The sequence below is a fragment of the Bison bison genome, unplaced genomic scaffold (genome assembly GCF_000754665.1).
Source record: "Bison bison bison isolate TAMUID 2011002044 unplaced genomic scaffold, Bison_UMD1.0 scf7180017864530, whole genome shotgun sequence".
Lineage (NCBI taxonomy): Eukaryota > Metazoa > Chordata > Mammalia > Artiodactyla > Bovidae > Bison > Bison bison.
The window spans coordinates 6,637,388-6,663,921 of record NW_011495080.1 but is presented as its reverse complement, the minus strand read 5'-3'; the positions used below and the strand labels follow the sequence as shown (position 1 = coordinate 6,663,921).

At 48.4% G+C, this 26,534-nt stretch overlaps 2 long non-coding RNA genes across 2 annotated transcripts in view; one reads left to right on the top strand and one right to left on the bottom strand.

The window, feature by feature from the left end:
* Positions 1–10,207: 10,207 nt before the first annotated feature.
* Positions 10,208–26,534, bottom strand: part of LOC104982315 — a 61,625-nt gene continuing 45,298 nt past the window's right edge. The window contains exons 3-4 of the long non-coding RNA XR_824501.1: positions 14,985–20,182; positions 10,208–10,291 (exon numbers count right to left, since the gene is read on the bottom strand). This is a non-coding gene — a long non-coding RNA (uncharacterized LOC104982315). The remainder of the gene's footprint in view (positions 10,292–14,984; positions 20,183–26,534) is intronic.
* On the top strand, positions 18,089–25,630 carry LOC104982314. The gene is made up of 2 exons (XR_824500.1): positions 18,089–18,175; positions 23,026–25,630. It is a non-coding gene; the product is annotated as an uncharacterized LOC104982314 (long non-coding RNA).

Here is a 26,534-nt window from a genome sequence, read left to right as displayed (position 1 = left end):
TTGTCTGTTTCATTCAGTAGTTAATTACTGAACATCAGGTATGTCATTCTGGCCACAAAGAAGGGCTTGATCCCTCAGAGACAAGCCAGGAAGTAAATCTTGGCCACTAAGACTTGGGGTCTCATGTGTACATTATTTTCAAAGTTCAAATGTGTTTCTGTTGTTATTTTCAGTGGTTTATTTGGGATTCTGGTAGGTCACCAAGAGGACTTGAAATGTCCAACCTCACTCAATAGCCTTTCAGGATCTATCTGAAGTTTTGCCTTACATGTTATTTTCTGCTAAGTCACTTGACTTCCTCCTTTGTACACCCTACTTAAAAATTCAACCACAAGAGCGTGTGTAGAAATGGAATGTCTTTTCTCCTTTAAGCAACATCACTCATTCTTTCCTAGAAGTTTTACTTTTACATGGATCGCTTGGAACAATGCTGCAAAATAATGCAGCTAGACGTTTAATCAGACAGTAGTTTATGATTAAATGCTGTAGACAGAGTTTTGTTTGCAAAACGTTTACAACTGCTAAGTAGTTATAGTCCATGATTAATTTGTGGCAAAAATCTAGTAATATAAACTCATTCCAAGGAAAAACCCAGAAAGACCAAGTGACTTGCCAAGATCGCACTACATAGGAATTAAGTACTCTTAGTTGAACAGTGTCTATTTAAATAGTTATAAGCAAATTAAGTATTTGCATATTATATAAATAAAATTAATTTATGCCAACATCCTAATGCCAAAGAACCATTTGTGAATCTTGTAGCATTCAATATACTTATTAATAAGTGGAAACCTTTAAAGGTTTTTAGCAACATATATTTGACTTTTTAAAACTATGACTTGTTAGCGCCTTAACATTTAATACTTGGGAGCCACTCCCTCATCCCTCCTCAGTCACTTCACATAACAGTTTTCAGTTAATGTAATGATTATTTTTCTAAATAATTATAAACAATATCCCTAATTAAAGACTTTTCTAATATTCTTTTATTATTTAAGGAATAATAAATAATGTATCTTCCAGATTTTAGCAAACACATATATATTTCATCTTGTTCTACACACACACATATACACAAACACACACACACAGAGTTATGGGGCATGACATCTATTATGCTATTAAAAATGCAACCCCAGTGGTGGAATAGTAAAAGCACATTGGTGGTAAAACCAGTGAGCTGAGAGTCAGTTCTGAAACTTAATGAACAGTAAGGCACCAATGCTGGTTTGTTAGCGTTGACAGTGTACCATGGTTACACAACATAACAGACGGTGAGAGAGAAAACCGCTTTGTACTCTTTACCTTTTCTTTAATGCAAAGTTATTCCAACAAGAAGTTTATCTAAAAAATTAGGTACTGTAAGCAGAAAGTTTGAGTCTAGACGTGAGGACTATGAGCTGTACAGTCACCTTCTGCAGTGTAACAAACAACCCCCAAACCTAGGGTCCTAAAACAACAAACCTGTATTTATTTTGTTGTTTTAATGTCCCAATTTCTGTGGGTCAGGAATCTGGGCACATTTAACTGGGTTCTGTGACACAGGGTCTCTCACAGGCCATAGTCAAGGGTTTAGCCGCAGCTGCAGTTACCCCCAGGCTGTTTGCAGGAGGTCTCATTTCCAAGTTCACTCACGTGACTCTTGGCAGGCCTTGGGTCCTCAGGAGCTACTGTCTGAAGGCGTCAGTTCCTTGCCAGATGTGCCTCTCCACTGAGCAGATCCCAACGTGGCCTTTGCTTAGAGAGAGAGAGAGAGACAGCATATACAAGAGCATGACAGAATCACAGCTATTTGTGACTTAATTTCAAAAGTCACATCCTATCACTTTTTGCTGTTATTTTATTTGGGAGAAGCAAGTCACTAGGTCCAGCCCACACTTCAAGGGAGAGGGTTACACTGGGCATGAAGACCCGTAGGTGGGAAGCAGAGGGGGCCATCTGAGAGCCCGCCTACCAAACGAACAGGCCTGGCATGCTGCAGTCCATGGGGTCGCAAAGAGTCGAGCACGACTGAGCGACTGAACTGAGCTGATGGTGATACCCACAGTGGAGACAGCAGGACTAATGAAGAGAAGAGCCCTGGAATCAGGAACTTGGGTTTGTACTCCTGCACAAAAATCTTAAGGTTACACCATCACTGACAAATCATTTCTTTTTGCTTGTTCTCTCGTGCAAAATAGGAATAACAGTAGTAATAGCAACTTCACAGGATGATTTTGAAAGTTCAGTTAAATGAGATAATTCATGTAAAAATGCTTAGCAAGTGCCTTGCACAAAATAGGAGCTCAGTGTTAGCTGCTATTATTGTTATCATCATTGTTGTTTATTTTCCAATTTAGCATCACTTGAGCCAGAAGCTGGAGAATAAGCTGGAGTTCTAGGCTGAGGAGGAGAAGGAAGATCCGGGCAGAGGAACTATCACACACAGGCTTGGAGGTGTGAAGGTAGCTGCGGGTTCGCAGCAGCAAGCTGCTGGGTGAGCTCAGAAGCTGGGCCCTGGGGGCGGGGGTGGGTCTGGAGAGGAAGGTAGTCCTGTAGGCAGGGGTGAAAACCCCCAGGGAAGGAGAGGGAGCCAAGTCACACATGTCAGAAGGATAACTGGAGGCAACACAGAAGCTGGACAGAAGGTGAGAGGTAGGATAAGAAAGCCGCCCAGGCTACTGAGGGTGCAGGCTGGATTTCAGAAAGGCAGGGCAGAGAAGCAGCACAGCCCGGGGAGTGAAGTGAGGCTGGGGCAGCAGAGGGGAAAGGCAGACACTTCTCAGGCCTTAATGTGGCAGGCAGGGAGAGCTGGTTTTGGGGAACGAAAATCAGCACAGCTTTAGCATTATAACTGAGACCAAACAATGGGGGGCAGGGGTGCAATCCCCTGGCAGTCCAGTGGTTAAGGCTCCATGCTTTCACTGCCAAGGGCCCAGGTTCAATCCCTGGTTGGGGAACTAAGATCCCTGTTGCTTAGAATAGCTGGTTAAATTATCTAGTCTTCTCTGGAGGCAAAGTTCAAGTACTACTGCCCCACAGCCTGTCTTGAGTAAGATGTCCTCATGGAAGAAGGCTGTGGGGAATGTAACCACTTGGTCCTGACTAGACCAACTGAAGAATTGTGCCAATTATCTTACGTGTGTGTGTGTGTGTGTGTGTGTGTGTAACTTATCAGGTGGCCAAGTCTGGTAAAGCTGTTGGAGTGAACAAGTGATTCTTTGCAAAGTTAAAGATTTTTTATATGGGGGAAAAATGGAAATATGGACACAAGGAATTCAGAAGAATCTTCGTGGCTAGAATTCTAGTTTGAGGAAAATCATCATGTAGCAGGTGTATCTGAACCAGGGGAGTAATAAATAAGGTTGCTCAGGGGGAAAAGAGCAGGTAAGAAAGCAACAGGCAGAGTTCTGGGGAAGGAATAACCAGAGGACAGAAAAAGCAGCAGCAAAATGGCCTTACTTGATGTCCATGGCTGACAGAATGTTTTGATGACAGATCCCATGTCGTAGCCCTGAAGTGGAAGGACTCTCCCTGACAAATTGCAGGCGGGAGTGGGGAGAGGCAGAGTGGGTGTGGGGAGGGCAGGGAGGTGGCGGTCTGAGCTTTGTGAAGCAGGGCAAGGTGTCGCCCGATGTCAGTCAGGCTCCAGGGCTGCTCCAGGCCAGAGAGAAGGTGGAAGGTCGAGGCCTGGACTTCCCGCAGGAGCCCCTTCTGTGTTCCAGGACGGCCCGTGAGGGCAGCAGGTGAGGTCAGGCAGCACCCGGGGCAGTAGCCGTAGAGGAGCCCTGGGAGGCGGGGCAACTGAGAGCTCACTCCTGAGCCCTTCCGTGCCCTCCCCAGCCTGGGACTAGAAACTCAAGGGTGGTTTTCAGTCTTACGACTTCCCATCCAGAGTAAGAAAGAAAAATTCAGGAAAATGGTTCAACGGTAACCTGAGGCCTTCTTCACCTTGTTTGCTATACTGAACGGAAATGTTAACTTCATTGTGCCCTAGAGAGATAAACTCAGTCATCTGTGCACCTCCCCTCACACGCCTTGTTAGATTTAACTTCCAGCTGCCTGAGCCTGACGCTGCCTTCAAGAGAAAGACCTGGCTGACCATGGAATTCACTCCACTCCACGGAGGCAGGGGAGTGTCAAAGGTGAGGTTCACAGGCTTCTCACTGGGAGCAGAAATTACTCCCTCCTCACGACACCTCGCAAATGACCTGAGGAACTGACTTTGCCCACTTTTTCCTAGGTGTCCAGCATCAAAACAAACATCCATACAAAGTCTATGGAATTTCTCTAAAATATAACCACTAGGAATATGCTAATAGTTATTAGTATTAGCATTATTAGTATTATTACCATTTATTAGCATTAAAACTTAAAAAAGAAAAACCACCTTGATAGGTCCATTTTCTTAGTCTTGACCCCGAAGTTCGCCAACACATTTTATCTCTTTAGTCAGCAGCCTGGTGCTCTTCCCCAATCATTATAACCGATTTCAGATGGTGCTAGAAAATTATATTGACTCTGAACACCAAAAGAAATCAGTCATCCTCTAAGGGGGGGTCACAGGAGGAGGCGAGGGTTGGAAAGGCCCCAAGATCAATCCATCTGCCACACTCTGCTTTGATGCACGCACGGTGGAGGCTGTGTCATGGGAAGAGTGCTGTAGGTTTATCGCACAGATGAGTGTGAAGTTCTAGGAATGAGATGTGGCATCGTTGGCCTGCTGCGTGTGACGCCGCTGCTCGCCGCTGCCGGAGGTGGCTCGGGTCAGCACAGCTCCAGCGGGCTCTCTCGCCAGCCGGTCTTCAGGGCTCCGTCCCATTCGCCCCTTTTGCCGCCGGCGGTGCAGCTGGTCTCCCCCAAGAACACTGATTTCAAATGGTGCTAGACAATCACTATTTAAATCTAAACCACCATATGAAACCAGCTTCCTGAAGAAGCTTTAAGATCTGTTCTTCCTTCGAAACGCTCTCTTACAATAAACAACCTGGGAAGGGAAAAGTTGAAACCTTGCTGCAAGGTACTTCCTTTGTGGTGTAAGGAAAGCCTTAGCACATCGATAGGCTTATACTTCTGTCTCTGTCTCCATTGCTGACGGGGGTATGGGGCAGTGACTGTGACTCTTTTATTCTCATGCTGCCCAAAGACTCAGTTTTTATCATTGAGAGGCAAGGCACAGGTCAACTTCTTTACTCTGGGTGGGAGGTCAAGGGAAACCCTCTACTTAGGTAAGAGGTCAGCGGAGCTGACCCAGGGGTTGGAGTGCCCAGTGCAGGATGAGTCAGAGTGGTACAACATACACATAAGTGGTACCAAGTGCCACTGTACTCCGGTACAAGTTCAAGACCATGCTTTCCTAAACCTAGTGCTTTCATCTGAAGATAATTTTGATTCAAAGGATGACTATGATTTGGGGGAGCCTAAAGGAGATAACGTAATAGCTCAGAGGCAAAGTAATATATTGATGCTGCTGCTGCTGCTAAGTCGCTTCAGTCATGTCCAACTCTGTGCGACCCCAGAGACGGCAGCCCACCAGGCTCCCCCGTCCCTGGGATTCTCCAGGCAAGAACACTGGAGTGGGTTGCCATTTCCTTCTCCAATGCATGAAACTGAAAAGTGAAAGTGAAGTCGCTCAGTCGTGTCTGACTCCATGCGACCCCTAATGAGAGCCAAATGTTTTTTTTCAGAATGGAATTCCTTAGGTTGCATCTGTTTGTTAAGGATTCCTGTTGGCTTTACTTAAGGTTATGCTCCCCTCTGTTCACTGCACCCCTGGTTCTCCTTAAATTATTTTTTGCTGCAGTTCTTTTCTCCTTCCCATTATCGTTCTTGATATCATTTATTAGGAAGCTTACTGCCACTCCCTTTAGGGTTCCAGGGATCCAAGAAGATACAGATGTGCCATTCTTTTTTTAAAACTGTTATGAAAACTTTCAGACACACGTTACATTTGAAGGACAATGAACGAATTCCTAAATTTCTTCCACCTAAATTCAGTAATTGTTCACTCTGACTACTTTTGCTTTAGTGATGTTATCTACATGTACGACATATGTATACTTTTTGCTGAATCATTTGAAAGTGAATCAACAACCATTGTGACATTGTGCTCCTAACTTTTTGAGCAGGTCTAAAGAAAAATGGGGCCATTCTTCCATATAGTTATGATATTTTATTCATACCGAAGAAAATTAACAATTCCTTAGTATCATCTAACGTCTAGCCTATATCCAATTTTCCCCACTTTCTCCAAAAATTTTTCTCTTATGGATTTGTTGGGTTGTTTTCTACCCCAAATCCCATCAAGGTTCACTCACCAAGACTCTTTGGTTTCTTTTAACTTAAAACATTTCCCTGTCCTTTTTTGCTTTTCTCATGTCAGCATCATCTTGTGAGAATGGGTTTGAATCTTGGCTGTACCACTCACTCAACTCTGCTCTCTTTGCTTAAAGATTAATTAACAGAAACTTAGCTCTTCTTGACTTGCCTCATACATCAAGTGAGTGGGAAGAACATCCAATTAAAGGTGCCTGTGGTTGAGGATTCCAGGTGGGCTCAGCAGGATGTTAATAAAGCAGGGCAGGGAGTTCAGCTCACATTCTCATCCTTGACAGGCTTGGCCACTGACCCCCTTCATCAGGAGATCGCAACACAGATTCATCTTTACAGTGGAAAAGCTGCGTGTATGTGCCTATTGCTACTAGGCTAGTTTTCTCATCTCTTTAAATAAGGAAATAGAATACTATTGGGCTGCAGAGCTGGGTAGCAATCATTTCATCAAAGTTACTGCAAAGGAATGTGCATATTTTGTGAAGTGACAGGCAGTTAAATATTTCAATTGGAGAGTCAATTCAAGCATTTAAACCCGAAAAAGAGCCAAGACACATGTAATCACTGGCATTCTCAAATAACTATGTCACTAATTTTGTTCCTTCTGGATATCCTATTGTAATTGATAATAACAGTGACTGAAATATGCAAGATGCAGCCAGACTGTTCTCATCATTTTTGGTTAAAAAAAAAAACAAACCAAAATCCAGAACAAAAAGGTCTGCTTATGTTTTACAAGTGACTAGTTACAGTTTTTGCCTACTGCCAATGAGAAGTTTTGTTTTGTTTTCAAATGACTGACACTTCAGTTATGGAGAAAACGTTTTCCTGAAGAAAAGTGAAGAGTGAATCGCTCCTTGTTACTTACGCCTAATAAAATCACATATACCTTGTACATCAAATATATGTCAAACCCACCCAGGCACTTCATGCACATACATAACACATACTATATTACAAACCACTCTCTTCTGTTCCCTTAGCGGAAACAAAGACATAAGGTAAGTTTTGTGTTATCCTTTAAGTATATTTTTTTAAAAATTCAGCAGAAAAACAAAGGTGGATATATCCTTTCCCATGTATATCCCTCCACGTGAGGAGGCATTCCCAGCAGACACAGGGTAATCGGCACAGGGATCAGTCATGTAGTATACTTCTCTGAATTTTGTAATAAGCAGCAAACCGAGGTACTTAGTTGGTGACTGTAAAATGACTTAAGCCAAAATACTGTGAACTAGAGATCTTGAGTTGGGCCTCTGTGTATAATCTTCTAAAGCAAGAGGTTGGTTTTCTTCGAAGAGGTCTGTGGGCAGGCTGGCTATCGAATTAACACAGCGGAAAAAAAAAATTGCATTGTTTACTAGTAAGTGAAAAACAAAGTTGGTAAGTTAACAGGCACTTGTTCCTTCTCTTTCCAGGAAAACAAGACGACAGTGCGTGGTGTCTGCTTACTTTGATGAGTGTTTCAGTGACAGTCAACTGAAGGGAAAGACTGCTCAGTAAACATCAACATGTTTCCACTCCTCCCCATCCTCCCACCTCCAGCAATCCATCTGATTGTTCTGTGTTTCCAGGCCAGGAGAGGGCAGGGCTGAGTTTCTGTAACTCAGGGTGTTTCTATTTGACCCCTTGACAGTGCGAAGGTATTGCATCATTTGAAAAGAATGTTATTTTTTTAACAAATCTTTCTTACACACAGCATACACACTTAACATTGTTAAAGTCTCCATCTCCAGGAGCCAAGTAACCACCTTTCAAGAACAAAATCCTTCCTTGGTGTCTCTCAGCCCAGGGGCCACAAGGATGCATTTCCATTTCAAAATCCCACCTGCAATTCTTTACCTTCATGCTGTTTTTGAACAAGTTGCCCTTCTTTGTATTTTTTCTTCCAGATGATAGGAAAGTTAGAGCCAGAAATGTGAATCAGTGAGCCACACCGGTAACTCCTGTGTGGCAAAAGCAGAACAGCGGAAACATGTTGTCTTCCTTGAAGTGAAAAGCCAGTTGGTTCTTGCACGAGCTAACCAGATTAAGATAATGTCCCTTGGGGCCTGAGGATTGCAAAAGGAGATGGTATCTGACTATGACACTTTGAGAAGGTAGCTTCAAAATGTTAACAGACATCAGGATATGAGAGTCCTAGCCTGAATATTTAGAACTAAAGATACAACTCTCTTATCGGTTGGAAGCTGCTGGATCCTACGGTGGGAGGTGGTTCTCTATTGACTTACGTGCCTTTAATGAGTATTTTCTTACAGAAAGTGGATGAATAAGAGTCTCAGGATCTGGCGCTGGGCTATCAACTAGCTGTGGAATCTTGGGCCATCATTTAATTTTGCTGAGCCTTCTTATGCCGATCTAGAGAATGGAGTTACAGATTCCTGTCCTACAGTGGTTCTTAGAGGCATCGGGATTTCAGTATGAGGAAACATCTGTAATTTTTAAAGCACTGCACTCAAATGTTGTTTTCTTAGATGGGTTGGAACACTGCAATGCCTTGTAGGGGGAAGGCCAACATGAACCAAAAGTGGACGCAAAGGTTCTCTCTGAGTAATAGCTTCCACTTTTGGAAGACTTACTCTGGGCCAAACACTGTGCTACGTGCTTTTTATGCATTTTCTCATGTTCATCCGCCTACAAGGCTGTGGAATTATTTCCAGTTTCCAGGTGCAGGAACAGAGATTTAGTGAGGGTGCAGGACTTGCTCTGGTCAAAAAGCTTAGGACTAACAAGACGAGGGATCAGACCACTTTGCTTGATTCCAGGCCCAGGCTTTTAGTCATCCTTCTTTGCTGCTCGGATACTGTAACAGCCAATCTTCACATGGCCATGTGGATCTCTGAACAAACTGGCTCTGAGCTACAGGGTTTCACCAATAAGCACATACGAAAATCACTGAAACCAGCTTTGGTCACTATTAGCAGAGTAAGTGGCACTTAATGACCAAGAGGAAGGCGAAAACTCGGAAATCGGTAGGGTTTGGCCCAGGGCCCTCAGCTACACTGACTTGCAGTGTGACCTTAAACTTAAGTTAGGTCTTCTCTAAAGCTTTGTTCTCCCACTAATCTTAAGGAAGCTCCAGGCTTTTTTAAGTCCAGCAGCCCCTTCCCACAGGGGATTGTGGCAGTGCTAAAACTGTCTCCAGATACAGCCCCACTGCTCGTCCTCCAAAGCTGCCTGTTTCTGTGGGGCATTTGGTGTGCTAGCCCAACGCAGACTTGTGGAGCCGAAACTTGCTCCCTGTACAACCTGGGGGATGTTACTTGACTCTCCATGCCTCGGTCTCCCCATCTGGGAGTCACACCTGTGTAATACGAGGACCCACACCACGAAGGCTGATGTGAGGGTGAAGACCGACGAGAAGCGAGCAGAACTAGAAACAGCACGTGTATACATTCAGTAAGTGATGGTGATGATGATACAAACAAGAGACAGGTTTTCGTTTTGCATGTTATAAGCGGAAATGTGGCTATGAGATCAGCCACGGCTGCCAAGCAGAAGGGCCCCCACATTACGGGGGCTCACCCCTGAGCTGTATGGGGCACGTTTCCACAGTCACTTCGCACAGGAGTCTGTTGAGTACTAAACCCTGAAAAGATGCCCTTGGACCTACGAATGGCATCTCCAACGGAACTGCCTGGAGTGAGCAGCTTTAATATTTTCTGCCTTCTCCTCTTCCCATTCTAATACCTGAATATGAGATCCCATACCCTTGCTTCTAAGCAGGAGTTCATGTCATAGACTTTTTCTGATAGTAAATCGGAAGTTGAGTGTTTCCGAGAAAAGAAACAGAGAAGGAACACTGATGACCATTTAAAGAATTTTACTGGGGGGATCCTCCAGGATCAAAACAGAACAAAGCTCCCTTGAGACTGATTTAGGACCAAGAGCCTCTACTTACGTTAGGTGTCACAGCAGTCTGTTGACGGAGAAGTTCCAGGCACGGAAATCCTCAGGGAGCGTTTGTTCAGAAGATCAGCACCTAGAATTTAAATGACAGTATGAGCCGTTAGGGTACATCCAGAGCCACAGAGGAACAAAGTCAGGCGTTTTCTCTCCTTACTCAGAGATGAGTTTTTGAGAAGGGGAGTAAGGAGCACCTTCTGCATCCTGCTTAATTAAGACACACAGTTTGAGAGGGTTCTGTCCGCCAAGTGGCGCACACCTCCTCTCTCTGTGGAGGTGGTGCGGCTGCTGCTAAGGAGACTGTCCGCAGACACAGGGCTGTGCATTTTGCTGCCCATCAAGGTGCGTTCAGGTAGACGTCTTATGAACTAAAACACTGTAGTGACCCTCTACCTCTAATCAAGAAGGGCAAGAAAGCAGCCTGCACAGAAGGCTCCTATTAATGTTTTCAGAACTGGTTTCTGCCACTGTGGGCTGCAGCGGCACAGACTCCAGAGGGCCAGCAGAGGGCAGCACGGGTCTGCACATTTGACCTCTTCCCTGCTTCGGAAGCAGGCGGACAATCCAGATCAGGTTCCAGGGACACTGTCCCCTTTGGGATCTAACTTGAGGGGTGGAATGCATCTTTCACCACATCACAGGAGGAGTGGGAGCCCAGGTTCCTAAAATCTGGTGGTTTGAGGTAAGGCTTGAGTCTGCACGTGGGATCTGCCGGACTCCCCCGGGGGGCTTCAGAGCAGCTTCCAGGAGAGTTCACCTAGGGAGGACCTGGCTCTCAAGCCTTCACGTTTCAGCCAGTGGGAGGCTGAGTGACTCAGCAGTGCCATGCCGGAAAGTCTGTCTTGGCAAGTGACCGCCTAGTGAAATGTCTTAAGTTAATGGCTACAACCCTTTGCAGGAGGAATGTCAACATAGTGGAGGCAGAGAGCAGCTGGCTCATCAGAGGACACGTCAGAACCTGGTTCCCGGGAGCAGCCTTTCGGCCCAGTGCTTCTGAGGGGGAGGGACAGTGCTCGGGTGCCTCATGGTGCCCTCAGCACAGGGACACACTATGCCAGGAAGGGCCTTCAGAGTCGGGGTTGAGTCCAAGAGCATCTTGACAGTAAGAGAAACAGCTGAGAAAAAGCAATAGATGTATTCATAGAGATACAGATGAATTACAGAGATATTTTAGGTGAAACATAGAGATATTTTCTGTTGTGCTTACAATCTAAAAAGGCAAGCAAATGGAGAACACGTGGGAAGATTTATCAGAGTGAACACAAAATTCCGGCCACCACGGAGTCACACACGTTTCTGGGATAGTTAAATACCATGTGTGATGGCGGCTTCCGAAATCGCCTACTCATAAACACGAGGACAGGACCCAAGTCGGAGAGGAGCTCTTTCCCTTTGAGATGGTTAACAGAGATGTGCAATCAGACTGTTAACTGGGGGCTTTCCAGTATCTGGGAAAAGTATTTTGAGTAGTTCATTTTAGGTGCTGGGAAGCACTTCAGCTAACCTCTTCCTGCAAGAGCTGGAGATAAAGCCTCATTCTGCAGATGCTTCTCCCACCCTGGCGGTCACTCCTCTGAGGACCATGGGAGCACTCTGTGCCCTGTGCCTGCAGCCTCCTTAGACGTGTGGGCATCAACTGCAGGTAGGGACACCAGAGCACGAAAAGAATTTGGTCAAGAAGAGTATGTAAGTTGGTGCCAGGGTTTTCAACAATGAGGATATAAGTGTGCCAGAGGCATTTCCATCGACATCTCCACCCTCTGCCTCCCATGAGCACAGGAGGACAGTGCCTCCTACCAGCTGCTCTCATCTCAGCACAAGGCTGCGGCTGGTCCCCAGCCCATCACCAAGGGGACAGCATACTTCACTCGGATTCCTGCTGCTTTCCTAGAATGGGGGGCGGGGAGCAGTCCGGGGCCAGCCTACACTTTCCACTGACATGCCTCTGCCACAGAAGCCCCCAAAGGTGGTCTCCTTAGGTCATTCTCTTGAACCTTTAAGGTGTTAGAAGCTGGTCCTGGTCAATCCCTTCCCAGAATCAGTCTACCAGTATCTTTTCCTTGTCTTGGCCTTTCCTCGTGAGCATTAGTTCATCTTGAGTGAGTACTTCTGTACTGCCTTTTCCATCTCAAGTGCCATTAAGCAACCTCCCATTTAATGGTCCATTTAAACTGGGAACAGAGAGACAAAAATATAAGCTTGGAGATCAAAAACACCAGGATTCAGGTTTTCCCACTGACACTTGTTACGCAGCTTGGACAAGCTGTTTAACCCGTTTAAGCCTTGTGCTGTGTGCTTAGTTGCTTGGTTGTGTCCGACTCTTTGAGACCCCATGCATGCACTGTAGCCCGCCAGGCTCCTGTCTATGGAGTTCTCCAGGCGAGAATACTGGGATTGCCATGCTCTCCTCCAGGGGAGCTTCCCAACTCAGTGACTGAACCCAGGTCTCCTGCACTGCAGGCGGATTCTTTACCATCTGAGTCACTGGGGCAGCCTAGTTCCCTCATTTATAAAGTAGAAATGCTATTAATTCTCAGAGTTGTGTAAATATAGCTTACTCAAATAAGACACATGGTAGGTACACAGCTCTTCAAATGTCAACCACCCCATCACGCCCACGTTCCCCTCCCTGTGAGATGGCTCATGTGATATTCTGGATAACATTGCCTAAGGCGTTATGATCAATATGTTAGAGTTGGCGTGAAACAATGAAATCAGATTGGACATCAGTACATAGAGGCTGTGGATCGGGGGCTTCTCTGGAGGGAAAGGGTAGCACATAAGCCAAGGGATGTTGACAAGGAGTCAACAGTCAGGGAAGAGAAGAGACATACAATCCGAAACTGGGATGGGAATCTTCTAACTACGTCCATCCATCTAGTCATGCGTCACAGTTTCACCAAGATGACAATGTACCAGGAGGTGAATGAGGCTCAGAGGACACAAGAGCAAATATGGCAGGTAAGTCCAATGTAAGTAAACAAAGAGATGATGACACAGCGAGGGCCCCAAAGGAAGACGGCATGTGTGGGGCCAACTTGGGACCACGTCCAAGGGAGGGGCTGGGACAATCATGTCTTCCGTGGAGGGACTGACAACAGCAGAGCTCCAGGGCCAGAAGTCACTCCTCAGTACTAATGGCAAAGACAGCCCCTGGGGAAGGCAATGGCAACCCACTCCAGTATTCTTGCCTGGAGAATCCCATGGACAGAGGAGCCTGGCGGGCTGTAGTCCATAGGGTTGCAAAGGGTCAGTCACGACCGAAACGACTTAGCACAATGAAGACAGAAACATCAAAACCAAACAGCAGGCATTCCCTGATCGCCTCCTCAGAGCCCAGCACTGGGCCAGACACCAGATGATGCGGTGTGCCTGCATGTGACCATACAATGTAACTGTGGAATGACCTCTCACATACAGAATGGGTAAGTACTTCAGAGTGCACACAGAGGACAGCGCTGCAGTCATTCAGGGCTGGATGGGCATGGAGCTGGCTGGGGGTGGTGGAGGCGTGGGGTTCGAAGAGGAATGGGTTCTGAGCTGGGCTTCACAGGTGTGGCCCGGGCAGGTGAAGGATGGGCGGGGATGCTGACATCGAGTTAAGTGTGGCAGGGGGTGGGGTGGGCGGTGGTGACGTCAGTGAGCATGGGGGAAAGCCACTGCACGTGGGAACTTTAGGAAACTAGACTACAAGGCGTCTGAGGCAGCGCAGGATTGCTGTGTGTGAGAAAGAGCCAGTTCATGTGTGCATTCTGCCCTCCCCACATGCACACGCGCGTGCACACACACAGTGAAAGTCAGATCCGAGGTGGCAGCAGAGACGAGAGAAAACATGAAATTTATGAAGAACAGAAGAAACAGGTGTTTGTCGGACTCTACGTGGGAAGCACTAGGTTGGAGACACAAAGTGAGCCAGCCGGGGTCCCAGTCCTCATGGCCTCGGCGGGCTCGCAGGGGCCCAGACTAACGGGCAAAGTGGGCTTTAGGTACCAGGACAGAGGAGACTCTAGGGTCTACGGGGACCCAAAGCTGAGGCCCTGGACTGCAGGGTCAGGATAATAAGCTTTCCCAGGGCCTCCTAGTCTCCGCATCTGCAGAGGTGTGGGCAAGAGGAAATGAGGGTGCTTGGGTCCTTCTGGGAGCCCTTTCTCAGGATGCCTTGATGTACAAGGTGTACAGGTATCCCTGTCTGTCTGGAGGGCCGGGGTTGTGGCCCACCTCTGACTGCAGGTGGGTAGGACACGCCACACACCCTCCCTTGCTTCGCCTCACAGGACTGGAAGCACCTTCGAGTCCAACACAAATGCACAAACCTTAAGGAGAACCCTGAGTGGCTTTCTGTTCTGTTTCTCCAGCTTTACCATGTAATTTTTGGCTAGGAAAATTTTACTTGTGGCTTAAATTTGAAACATTTGCTAGATTCTAATTTTTTAAGGACACACAAACATAACAAAGCCAGGGTTTTAAAACTCAGTGGTAGACAGTATGTTAAACCACTGCCCAGGCCCCTGCTGGGTGCCCCCACCCTTGGGGCAGCATGTGGAGGCCCAGCACCCTCAATGACTGGGAAAGGCCGCTGGGGACACGACTGAACGCTTATTCTTGGCTCTTTTTAAAATACATTGTCTCTCTTAAAAATGAAGACAATACGAGTGGTGGAGAGGAAAGCATTATTATTTATCCCCTAAAATCATCCGTAGAAGCTCAACACAAGCTGAGTCCCCCCCACCCCGAATTCCAGGCCTGGGAGGAGGGAAGGTGGCACTTACTGGCACTATGGGCAGCTCCTCCCACCAGCAGATCCTGTCAGACATGCTTAATTGATATTCCTGTCATGGTAATGCCATGGCCGAGCTGTTAACAAAGTCATACGTGATGTGACGGCTGCTTGCGGGCCACCTAGAGGGGCACCTGCCCCCAGGAGGCCTCGGGCGGAAATCTTCCTGTGGCTTTTCCTCCTCGGGTAAGTGGCTCCATTTCTTAGTTCAGGGTGCTGTCCTTACACAGATACTCTCAGCGCCGTCTGCCTAGGGGCTCGGGGAGGCTGCTGGTGGAGAGCCAGGGTCCTGATGCGTCCTTCTCTGTGGTTCCTGTGGACGCGGAGGTGGCCTGTGCGTCCATTAAAGGTCACAGGTTCATGTCGGGGCTCAAGGGGAACTGAGTCCTTGCCTGTGTGGGTGTCTCAAGGCCTGAAGTCCCCGGCCAGGCAGGCGGGGTGAGTCACTGCTCCTCTGGGGCGGCCGCGGTGGCTTCACTACCCGTCTCCACCCCCTTCACTCTATTCCCAAGAGGCACTTCCAAGCTTCTAGAGCATCTTCTAAACATCACATTCACTCAGGGCTCCAAGGAGCACAGCGTGTTCTCAGAGAACATTGCTCAATTCTGTCTCCTGTGGGAAGGAGTCAACGTTTGTTTTATTAAGAACTAGCCGTGAAATAAGTTAATTCTCATCCAGAAAAAGAAAAAGTGAAGTGGCAGGGGGCAGTGGCGGGTATATTCAAGTCTCCCACTTTGGCCCATAGACAGCAATGCTATTATTTTTATTTTTCGAAGTCCAGGAGATAATAAATTCACCACGTGGACAGAGGAGGTTTGGGGAAAGCTGCCTGTGACAAGTAAATGACTTGTTTCATTTTGTAAAAATGAGGTTCTTCTTTCTGACCTAAGCCCTTTTCTAAGCATTCCTCAAAGGGCAGCGGCCTCTCCCACCGGGCTTGGACGGGAGCTGTGTGGTGGGAGGAGGGTGGCCTGGCTCTCGCTGGCCTTGCCTTCCCACGCAGTGACCTCTGGCAGGCCCCGGGCCCCGGGTTCAGTCTCTTCACCTCTGAGACAGGCAGCTGTATGTGACAGTTTCCCTGCTGCTCTAATATAAGAGGATTCTAAGCTGTGACATCAAGTGTGAGGTGGGTCTCTGCCCTGGCCCACACCTAAGGGGCTTCAGTCGTAAGCCCCTGTGTGCACAGTGGCCCTGCCAAGAGAGAAGCATTCTGAATCATCCAAAACCATGAAGAATGTTGGCTCTGACTTCAGAAGGGCAGGATAAACAAATCCGTGCCTAGGCGGGCACTTGCTGACTGGCTGTCTCTGCCTTTTTAACTCCTCAGGCCCTGAGTGCTTCTGTGGAGCCTTCTGACTCTGATGCTCCAGGCTTCCTTAAGGGCGGGCAGGCCGCGCTTGGGGCCAGTGCTCATTAACCTTTCTGTACAGTCACCAGAAAGGCACTGCCTTTTTTTTTTTTTTTTGCAATCTCTACCCACAAAACAGATTGGTTCTCCCTCCAGACTGGTCAAAAAATAAAGAATAAAGCTGCGGTCTTATTAAAAAATCCTCCCCCTAAACCACATGCCCCAATCCAGTGAGTCTAGAGATTCTTTTTGGCTGGAATGGATCCTACAATCAACTGGCCGCTAGCTTTCAAATCTGTTTTGATTTGGCCTTTATTGAGGCTGTAGGAATCAGGACATGGTTCTGGCTTCTAGGAGAATTCGCCTCAGTTCTTCTTGCCTCAGAGAAACTGGGAACACTTTTGACTGTCCATATTTTTTTGTGTGGTTCACAGAAAATAAAACAATAGAGAAAACCCAACTTCCTAGTCACAGCTCACAGCCTCTTTGGCAACTAAGTAGTGAGTTCCATGGCCTTGCTGAAAACTGTCCCAGGCTTGTCAGAGCAAGGAAATACACCCAGTGCTCAAGACAATCTGCCCAAGAAAATGACTGGGATTCTACCTTCAGGGACACTTCAGCAGTAGAGAATAACTAGGCTCACGATGTGTAAAGTGTAAAAAATGAAGCCTTTTAAGTTAAAGAACTGCATACTCAGAAAGCCAGAGTGTGGTCTCTGACTGTGAAAGCTCAGTGGTCACAGCATAGTTAACCGTGTATGGCTTTTGCATTCGGTCAGCTGTCTGATTAATTGTCACCAGACTTGTGGCCTCGTAGGAACTGAGTAAGCTGGGAGCATTTCCCAAGAGCCACTGTTCGGCTGTGAACACGTAGAGAGCCTTCTGTTTTTGTCTTTTGGAAAATCTAATCGGCTGAAATGACGACTTGGTGGTCAGACTTGCACTTCTCTTGCTACTTGATAAAGGCTTATTTTGCCAGGCAAGGAGTGAGATTATGGTTAACTTGGATTTTTTAGACTGAGGTCATCTCTATTCATTGGTTGTAGTAAACAAGTCAGACTAAAAAAACAAAAAACAAAAAACCCTTCCTTTCAAGAGTAACACTGCATTTTTATCTTCTCTGGGATGAAATGAAAGCACCATAACAACAACATCCACCAGAATATCTATGAATCATATAGAAAACTTAAAAAAAAAAAAGAAACCCTAAACCTCGTTTGCTCATTTCTAAGGATACTGGCAGCTTAGGCACCCTATGGCTCCATGTCATTTTGTTCCTTGAGCTCTCTCACTGTACAAGGTCAAACAGAATCTTAAGCCAACATTTTCAAAACCTCTTCATTACATTCTTAAAGATATCCATCAATGGATAATTTGCGTCTGTTCAATTAAAACCACCACAGCCCCTGTAACTGTTGAGAAAAACCCTTTGTGCTTTGCCAAAGACACCAGCCAGAAACGACCATCAGGACAGTTTCCTTTCTGGTCTTCCGTGGCCTCTACTTCACTTTTCCTATCAGCTTGATGACACTCAGGATGCACAAAGGACCCCCTTCTCGGGAGCACCGACGGTGCCTGAGAGCCCTGCAGAGCTGGGCGAGGTGGAGACCTCCCGGTTTGCCTGGGCCGGCCTCGCCAGGGCACTGTTCCCAGGGCGGTGACTCAGCTCTGGAGGCCACCTGCTGTGGGGGCACTGCCACTTCCGGGTCACTGCCAGTCACGAGGGTACAGGGACAGGGCAGAGCTGAATGGACTCAAAGAATCAACAGCTCAGAGCCAGGTCAAGGGCAGTGCCGGAAGCAAAGCCTTTGTTTACAGAAAGCCCAGCGTTTCCAGGTGAGGCTGTGTGTGTGTGTGTAGGGGCTTCGCACGTGGGTGCTGAGCGTCTCGGGCAGCACCGAGATGGTGGGCCTTGGACCGTGGTGTTAAAATGAAGGAAGGGCCATGGGGCAGCTCCCACTTTCAACACCACTTTGGTTAGATCACCATGGTTTTCACAGGTAACAAAGGGTGCCCACTGCTGCAAGATACCCCACTGCATTTGAGGTCTTCCCATCACCTTCCATCACTTACACCCACCCTTCCTCCAGGGCAGCCTCCTGCCTGCCTTTAGGTAAACCCTCTGCTCCAGCTAAAATAAGCCACCCCCACCACTCTGCCCTGCAGGCTCGCTCCCTCTCCTCTGTGCTTCTGTTTTGAGAGGCCGATTGGGCTGTCAGCAGTCAGACACAGGGCTATCCCACCTCAGATTCTCCTCGCCCTCTGCCTGTTCTCTGAACGGAACCTTTAAGGTGCACAACCTTCCCTACTGTGTGCAGCCTCCCTGGACCGCTTGGGCACGTCACCTTCTGCACTCACCAGCACGCAGGTCTCAACTGCAGAACCAACCGATGCGTGCTCAGTGCTAATGTGTTTCGGTCAATGACAAACACTTACGGGACACGTGCTCAGAGTGTGAGGAGAAGAGATAGGACCCTGCGGCAGGAGTTTACCTCCCTCCCTCCTCCTGCCGCAGGACAGACTCACGTGCGCATTGCCATCCAGCACATGCAAGGGGCTCAGCAGGCTTTATGGAGGAACTCTAGTCTGGGTTTAAAGGAAGAGGAGGGTTTTAAAGGAGGGACAAGGTTGGACAAGGGAGGGAGGTGGGTTGTTCAGAAACAAGATGGCACGTTCTCTTGAGCATCTCTGCAGCTTTGAGTTCAAGGGTAGGAGGCTCTGGGGGCCGGGAGGCGGGCCGGGATCTGAGCTTGAAGGACTTGGCCTGACTGGCTGAGTACCTATGCTGTTTGAGACGCATCAATGGGGTTACTCCTGGGTGAGACAGGCAGAAGGCAGGGCCCACTGGGCTCGGAAGTGCTGAGGGGTGGGGCACTTGCACATACCATGTTCAATCACCACCATGTTCTTGAGCCATTTGTTTGGCAATTAATCACATGCTGCCCTGTGACATGGTCACCCCGGCTATCTTGTCCCTGACGTGGCCTGCATGCTCATTCTCTCCCCAGCTGGACAGTCAGCCCCATGCAGGCCCAGAAGGCCTTCCCTCTGACTGCCCACAGTGGCCAGCGCAACGCCTCATACCCACAGAGAGACAGTAACACACATCTTTTTTTTTTTTTTCCTTCCCTGGTCTTTTTTTTTTAATAGAAGTACAGTTGATTTAACAGACACTCCAGGATGTGCTTTTGCCACATCGCCTGCTAAATAATTAAGTCCATCAGGAAATAATTCTTGAGTCCTAGACTCTGGATAGTACTCAGGGTACGTGTCAAAAAGGGTGTGCAGTACAGGTGGGTGGGTCCTGCTGTGGAATCTGGAGGGCGGGCAGGAAGGAGAGTTTAGCCAGCTGCTCTGTGAGGCAAGGCTTCCTTCCACCCACCCTGACTGCTGCGCCTTCACTCCGCCTGGAGCTTAGCTGAGCTCTTTCCCAAGCTCCGCCAGGCCCAGGAGGAAGTCGGTGATCTGGGTCCTGGCCTGCTTTTATTCTGCCTCCCCTGATTCCTTCTGTAAGTGGTGACAACAGTGACAGCCAGACATGGTGACACAGAGGGAAAGTCTCCCCCTCAGGTAGCTTGCATCTTGTGGGAGAGGAAGAACAGACCTGGTTCTAACACAGCGTGCTCACGTTTTCCCCACTTCCCTCCGCCCTCTAATTACATCACATCATATCATCTAACCTAAGGCAGAGGGCTCCGTGGAGGAGGTGATACCTGAGACGACTCTTCAGAATGCACAGGTATTAGCAGGTGAACAGACGAGGAAGACAGAGGAGCGCAGGCAGAGATGGAGTCTGGGGCAGTGAAGTGGGCCTTTGGGATCTTCTGAGACTGGTGCTGGAACCTGGAAAAGAAGGAGCCGTTAAAGGGCTTGGAGTACGAGAAAGACATCAGATTCACATTTTTGAAAGATCAGTTGGGAGGCCATGGAACAGCTTATTTGAAAGTAGTGACTCTGGAGTCAAAAGGGGACAAAAGTGGATGCCAAAGCAGAATGGTTAAGCCCTGGATATGGAGTGATATGTCTAGAGAGAAACAGCGCCTGAGAAAAGTCTTTAAAAAGACCTTTAAAACGACAGTATTTCAGAGAGTATTTGCAGAGTATTTCAGCTACAGGTTACACACGCACTGCTGATGCTAGCCGCAAGGGGGCAGCCTCACACAGCCATTCAAGGCCAGGCCCTCCAGGATGAAGGGAGAGAATTCCCAGGTTTCCAAAAAAAAACTGAGAGCTCTGAATTCTGACCACAAGAAGTGGCTGGCCTTTCCCAGGCCTTTTGGATGATCAATTTTAGTGATGAAGAATGTTTACCATTCTCAGTTCAGTTCCTTGTAAAAGTCGATTTGAGACAGTTATCTATTCAGGGTGGTTGTCTCCTTACCCAGAGATCTCCCAAGACTTCAGGTTTGTGACTTACGAGACAATAAACAAGCAGCAGAACTTCATCTGCTCTCAACCTGACCTTCTCTTCCCAGACTGCTCACCTGCTTAGCACCTCCTGGACTCATAGATGTCCACTGACAATCCCCAGGTCTCTAGCAAGGAATACCAGACCGTTATGCCCAGGCAGCCTTTAAAGATGTAATTCCTAGTAAAGACTGGATGGAACCCCCAACTTAAATGAACAGGGTTCCCCACCACGTAAGGCAGAGCTGCTAAGTCCATTTTGAAGAGAAGACATAAGCTCTCTGAACTTGCCTCATAAACGTAAATTTCTCCCATTGAGAGCCTCTTGCAGAAACCACAGAGTATCAGGTGATTTGGGGGATGGGGTTGGGGTGTGGGTCAGCATGAAAACTGGTGGTCTTGCCTCTCACTGGGGTATCTGAAGGGAAGCCAGCCCAGGAAGTGTGTTGGGAGTCTGAAACAATGTAGATTCAGAAAGAAAAGTTTTAAATGAAAGGGTTTTCACCAAGGAGTAGTAAAGAGCTAGTAGTAGTCAAGAGCTAGCTAGTAAAGAGCCTGGCCCCATGATGCAGTCTGACAATGACCCTTGAAACTGCAGGGAATGGGCACATGACGCTGGGACCTCGGCAGGCCCAGGAGTGCCACACCCAGGTCAGCAACACTGCCCACCGAGGCCCCGGGTCCCTTGTGCAATCAGTCGCCTGCGGCAGCTTCTGGGGCCTGGTCTCTGTGTGGGGCTGTTTCTCCTTGGGGTGGGGGTGGCGAGGGCTGCTGTGTAACCAGCTGGTGAGGGAGGTGGGCACCAAGGGGCTCTGGGACCCCACCCCAGGGCTTTCCTGGTCATCACTTGCTCTGACTGGCTCTTGTGACCACGTTGGTCTATGTGCCTGAAGAGGTAGGAGAAAGTAGCAGGCTCCATCACTAGAACCAGTGTGATGGATCCCTCCCAGGAACAGCAGACTGCCTTGCAGGCATGCCATACATGTTAACCCCTTCAGGCCTCACAGCAGCCTGTGAGATGGGTATTGTTTCCATTTGACAGATGAGGAGACTCGGGCACTGAGACATTAAGTAACCTTAATGAGTGCAGAGTCATACAGCTAGCAAGTGGTAGAACCAGGCTGCAGACCCTGGCAGCCTGACTTCAGGGCCTGTGGGCTATACACTGTCTCAGCTTTTCAACAGGGGGAGAGAGAGAGGCCCGGGAACCTCCCAGGTCCTTGGCGTTTGTAGGTAATAGACAGGGGCCAGACCTCCCAGCCCCGGCAGCACTTCCTTCACACAGCATGTGGTGCCTTCTCCGCTCTTACTGCCACCACTTGCCCACGTGGCTAGAGACCAGCCGGCCCTCAATCAAAACAATGACCAGCCGAGCAAAAGTTTTACCAAAGAGGCCCAAACCCTTGTGTGGAAATTGACCTATAACTTCCTTACTACACACAGAAGCCCTGCAGCCTGCAGAGTGATTCTAGAGATAGCCAGTTTGTCCCAGGTAGGATCCCCTCCTTTTCTCACTTATTCTTAAGTTGTACTTGATTTATAACCTCAAGGAAGTTTTTCGTTCATATACTATTGCCAGCGATTTAAATTGGCTCACCCAGAATTTTAAGACCCCACTTGTAGATGGGCATGTTTCTCAACATCAGAACTTCCAGGCATGCCTGAATCACCTCAATAGAAAAGTGAAAGTGAAGTCGCTCAGTCGTCTCTGACTCTTTGTGACCCCATGGACTGTAGCCTACCAGGTCCCTCAATCCATGGGATTTTCAAGGCAAGAGTACTGGAGTGGCGTACCATTTCCTTCTCCAGGAGATCTTCCCGACCCAGGGACTGAACCCAGGTCTCCTGCATTGTAGGCAGACGCTTTACCATCTGAGCCACCAAGGAAGTCCACCTCAATAGAGGAAAAGAGAAAAAGAATGAACTATGTCCCCTGGCTCTGATTTCGAGAGAATACCATAGGTGGGGGGGAAGACACTGGTCCCTGGGGAGTGGGGTTTGTTGGGGAGACACAAAGTCCTCCAAAAGGCCCACCAGCCATGTCACAGACTCAGGCCTGAACTGTGGGGTTCAAGCTGCTCCATCAAGTCGGCAGCCCACCAGGCCTCATGAATATCTGAAAACATGACATGGAAGTGAAGTGAACCAAAGCAAGTACGCCTGACAGGGAACCTCCCGCTGGAAGTACTGGGTTGGGGGGAAACCTATGTCTTGAAGCAGTCCTGACCAGCTAAAAATATCTTCCACTTCTGCTCTTGTCCGTCTGGTCACTGTCCTAGACGCCAGCTCAGCACAGCCTGGTCCAGAGAACCTATTACATCACCGTCTACCTCCACTTCGTAACTGGATAAAGAAGACGGGATCTTCTCTTTTTATTTTTTTCTTTCTCATGGACTCGAATACAAAGTTACAGACCAAGATATAACAACATTCTGTTAAAATGTAGATGCCAAGGGTAGCTAGCTGTTCCAGCCTGGCATCTCAACTTTGCAGGTAGACTCCTTTAAAGGAAACCACTTCCTTGAACTATAGACTAGCAGAGATCCAGCTAAGGGTTGGCACTCCTGATGAGAGTCAAGCAAACAGGATCTCATATAAAGGGAAACTTCTGTGTAATATGCCGCGTGGTCAAGCTGCTCTGACCTCCTGTGGCTTCAAAGCTCGTCTGCTCTATTGCACAACCCACAACCTCGAGAACAATCGGCTCTTCCTGCCAGCAGCTTCTCTGCGTCCACCTGTCCCTACAGGTAGTAAAAGAGAAGGATCAGGAATCGGTGTTTACACAACACTGCAGAGCGCTCTCTTCCTCCTGGCCCTGCCCCACCCCCAAGTGAGTTCGAAGTTCATTTCTGCTAAAATGGGGGAGAGGTGATTCAAAGAGCGAAGGCACGGAGAAAGAGGGAAAGGTTCAGAAAGAGGGAACGGTTCGTGCGGCCAGAGGCCTGCCCTGACCTCGCCGCAGCGCAGAGGAACCCTTCCTGCCCACTCGGGACTCGTGAGAGGGACTCGCCTGCAGGAGGCAGCCAGGCTGCTCACTGGGGAGGCTCAGACATCAGATCAGAGGAGGTTTAGAGTCAGAACCCGCCCCACCCCCACCCCATCTCCAGGAAACAGCTCCACCCAATCAGCAGACCACCTGCCCCAGGACTTCGGGGGCCAAGAAAGTAGGTTGCACTTCACAGAACTGACCAGGAGTTTTGTTTTAATCCTGCCGCCTGGCTGTCTTCCTGCTCACAAGACTGGCACGCGTGACCACGGTAGGACAGGCGGATCATCTGTTTCAAAGCCGTTTCTATGTCAAGTCACTGTATAGTCCTGCGGGCATATTCTCACACTCTGGGGTGCCTGACATGGCTGCTGGTTTCACTAACATCTGCATCTGCTGAGATCCCCTTGACGAGTGACAGTGACAGAACAGGGAAGTGGCAGGCGGCCTCTGGAGACTGGGCTCTCCTAAGAGCCTGGGGTCATGGGCCGGGGGCACTTCCGGGGCTCACCGGCCACGTGCCCGAGACCTCCGGGGTGGACGTCTTCCGGAGCAGAGACGGATCAAGCTGGAGGCCTCCAAGGGGCCGCGCCTGCTTGCCCCTCCCTCACCTGGGCCACACCAGCCTTCTTGATCCTCACAGGCCAGGCTGTCCCGCACTCCAGAGCTCTTGAATGTGCTGCTCTCTGCGCCTGGAACCCGCCCCCGGGTGCCTCGGTAGACACACTCCTTTCCCATCCTCCAGCTCTCACCTCGGAAATCACCTCCTCGGAGAACCACGGAGAACCATGTAAAGGGAAGGCTCCGTCTGATCACAGCACATTTCCCCCGATCTCAGGGAGCCTGGGTTTTAATAGGCTGTTTTTCTGGGCATTTACTCAAGTTCCATGGCGACAGAGGTCACTATCCTCTGTGCTGACCAGTGCCTGGCACGCTTAAGAAATCTTTGTTGACTGAAACAGCCTGCCTTGACCTCCTCAAGCTGCTCTATTCTCTGAATGTCCTGGAGAAGGTACCTCCAGCCATATTTCCACCTCATCCTGACCTTGCCCACCCCCCAGGAAAACCACAGTAAATGCGGGGATGGCTTCTCACTGTGCATGAATGAATGAAGTCACTCAGTCGTGTCGGACTCTTTGTGACCTCATGGACTGTACAGGCGCCTTCATCCATGGAATTTTCCAGGCAAGGATACTGGAGTGGGTTGCCATTTCCTCACTGGGCATAACCAGGTACAAAATGAGGCGTCCATAACTAACACTCCAGACCACTGCTGAAGGAATGCCTAATGTTCTGTCGTGGTGGCAAAATTAATCTGTGTGCAATTAAACATTCCTCCCTTTGACAACATTCCCAGGAGTACTCAGAACAGAGCAGGGCTCAGTATTAAATTCTGAACTCTTCAAGTTTAGGGGGTGCTGCCCCGAATCTCTCTCTCCTCCTCTGGCTCTGTTGTGTTCCATGAGTTCCCTGCTTATGTTAATGACACAGGCCCTGCATTCCAGGTGAGTCAGTCACTTAAGCCCTGTGTGTCCAAGATGCCGCCAATTCACTTGCTTGCCACCCCTGCCCCCCACCCCGCAGGCCCGGGAAGAACACCCCCATCTGATATTAAGGTCTGTTCAACCGGTTCATTACCCAGCGCACTCCAGCCAGCAGCCTCTCAACAACCTCTGGCTTGCCAAGTGAACCAGCCCCCAACTCACATCCTCTTGCTCACTTTCTCGGTTCCTAGACCCCTCCCCCAACACACACCTCCCACCCCGCTCATTTCTTACTCCCTGACACACCAGGATCTTACTCAGTTTGCTTAAGGACTTTACCAGAACTCCGTCAGATATTTTTTCCAAAATCTCCCCCAAATTAAGACCAGCAGCCGGCCTGCTCTGCAAACAAAAGATTCACCGTCAACACCTTGAAATCTGGAAAGGATCTGGCACGAGTCACTGGGAGGTTTTCACTGGAAATGCAGGTGAGGGTGGGGGGTAGGAGGATGCCAAGGAGGCCAGCAAGAGAAACTAAAACCCGTTGATTCTCCCTCCTGATCTACTTGGTTAGGACAAGAATGGCACGCTGCTTTGCTCCAGTCTAATAGCTGTGTTAAGACTGGCCTTGGGATATTCACATGGTATATTAGAGCATAAGGTGTGGGGTCAGAGACCTAAGCTCAAGTCCTGGCTTTCCCACCTACTAACCACGTATATGCATGGGGTAAGTTGCTGTTTCCATGTCAGTGCAAAGGGGTTAAAGGAAATGATTTTCCCGTGTTGCCATGAGCATTCAGTACAGTAAAATCATGAATGTACCTTATGAACTGTAACCACTAGGTACTGTATATATTAGTTTCCCTTATCATCAAATATGTCCTTTCTACCTGTCTCTCATTTGAACATTTGTAGAGCATCTGTCGTGTCAGGCACTGTCCTGTGTGTCAGGGTTTTTATTCAAAAGTTGTTGTTGTTTAATTGCTAAGTTTTGTCCAACTGTTCTGTGACTCCATGGACAGCAGCCCGCCAGGCTCTTGTGTCCATGGGACCTCCCAGGCAAGAATACTGGAGTGACTTGCCATTTCCTTCTCCAGGAGATCTTCCCGAACCAGGGGTCAAACTTGCATCTCCTGCATTGGCAGGCAGATTCTTTAACACTCAGCCCCCAGGGAAGCCCCTATCCAAAAGTAAACAATACCAAATCCTGGCCCTTACAGGGCCAGCTTTTCCAGTCAGGAAAGACAGATAAGAAACAGGAAGTTAGAACTTAATATAACATATGCATGAAGAAGTAAGCAGAGGGAGCTGTGGAAGC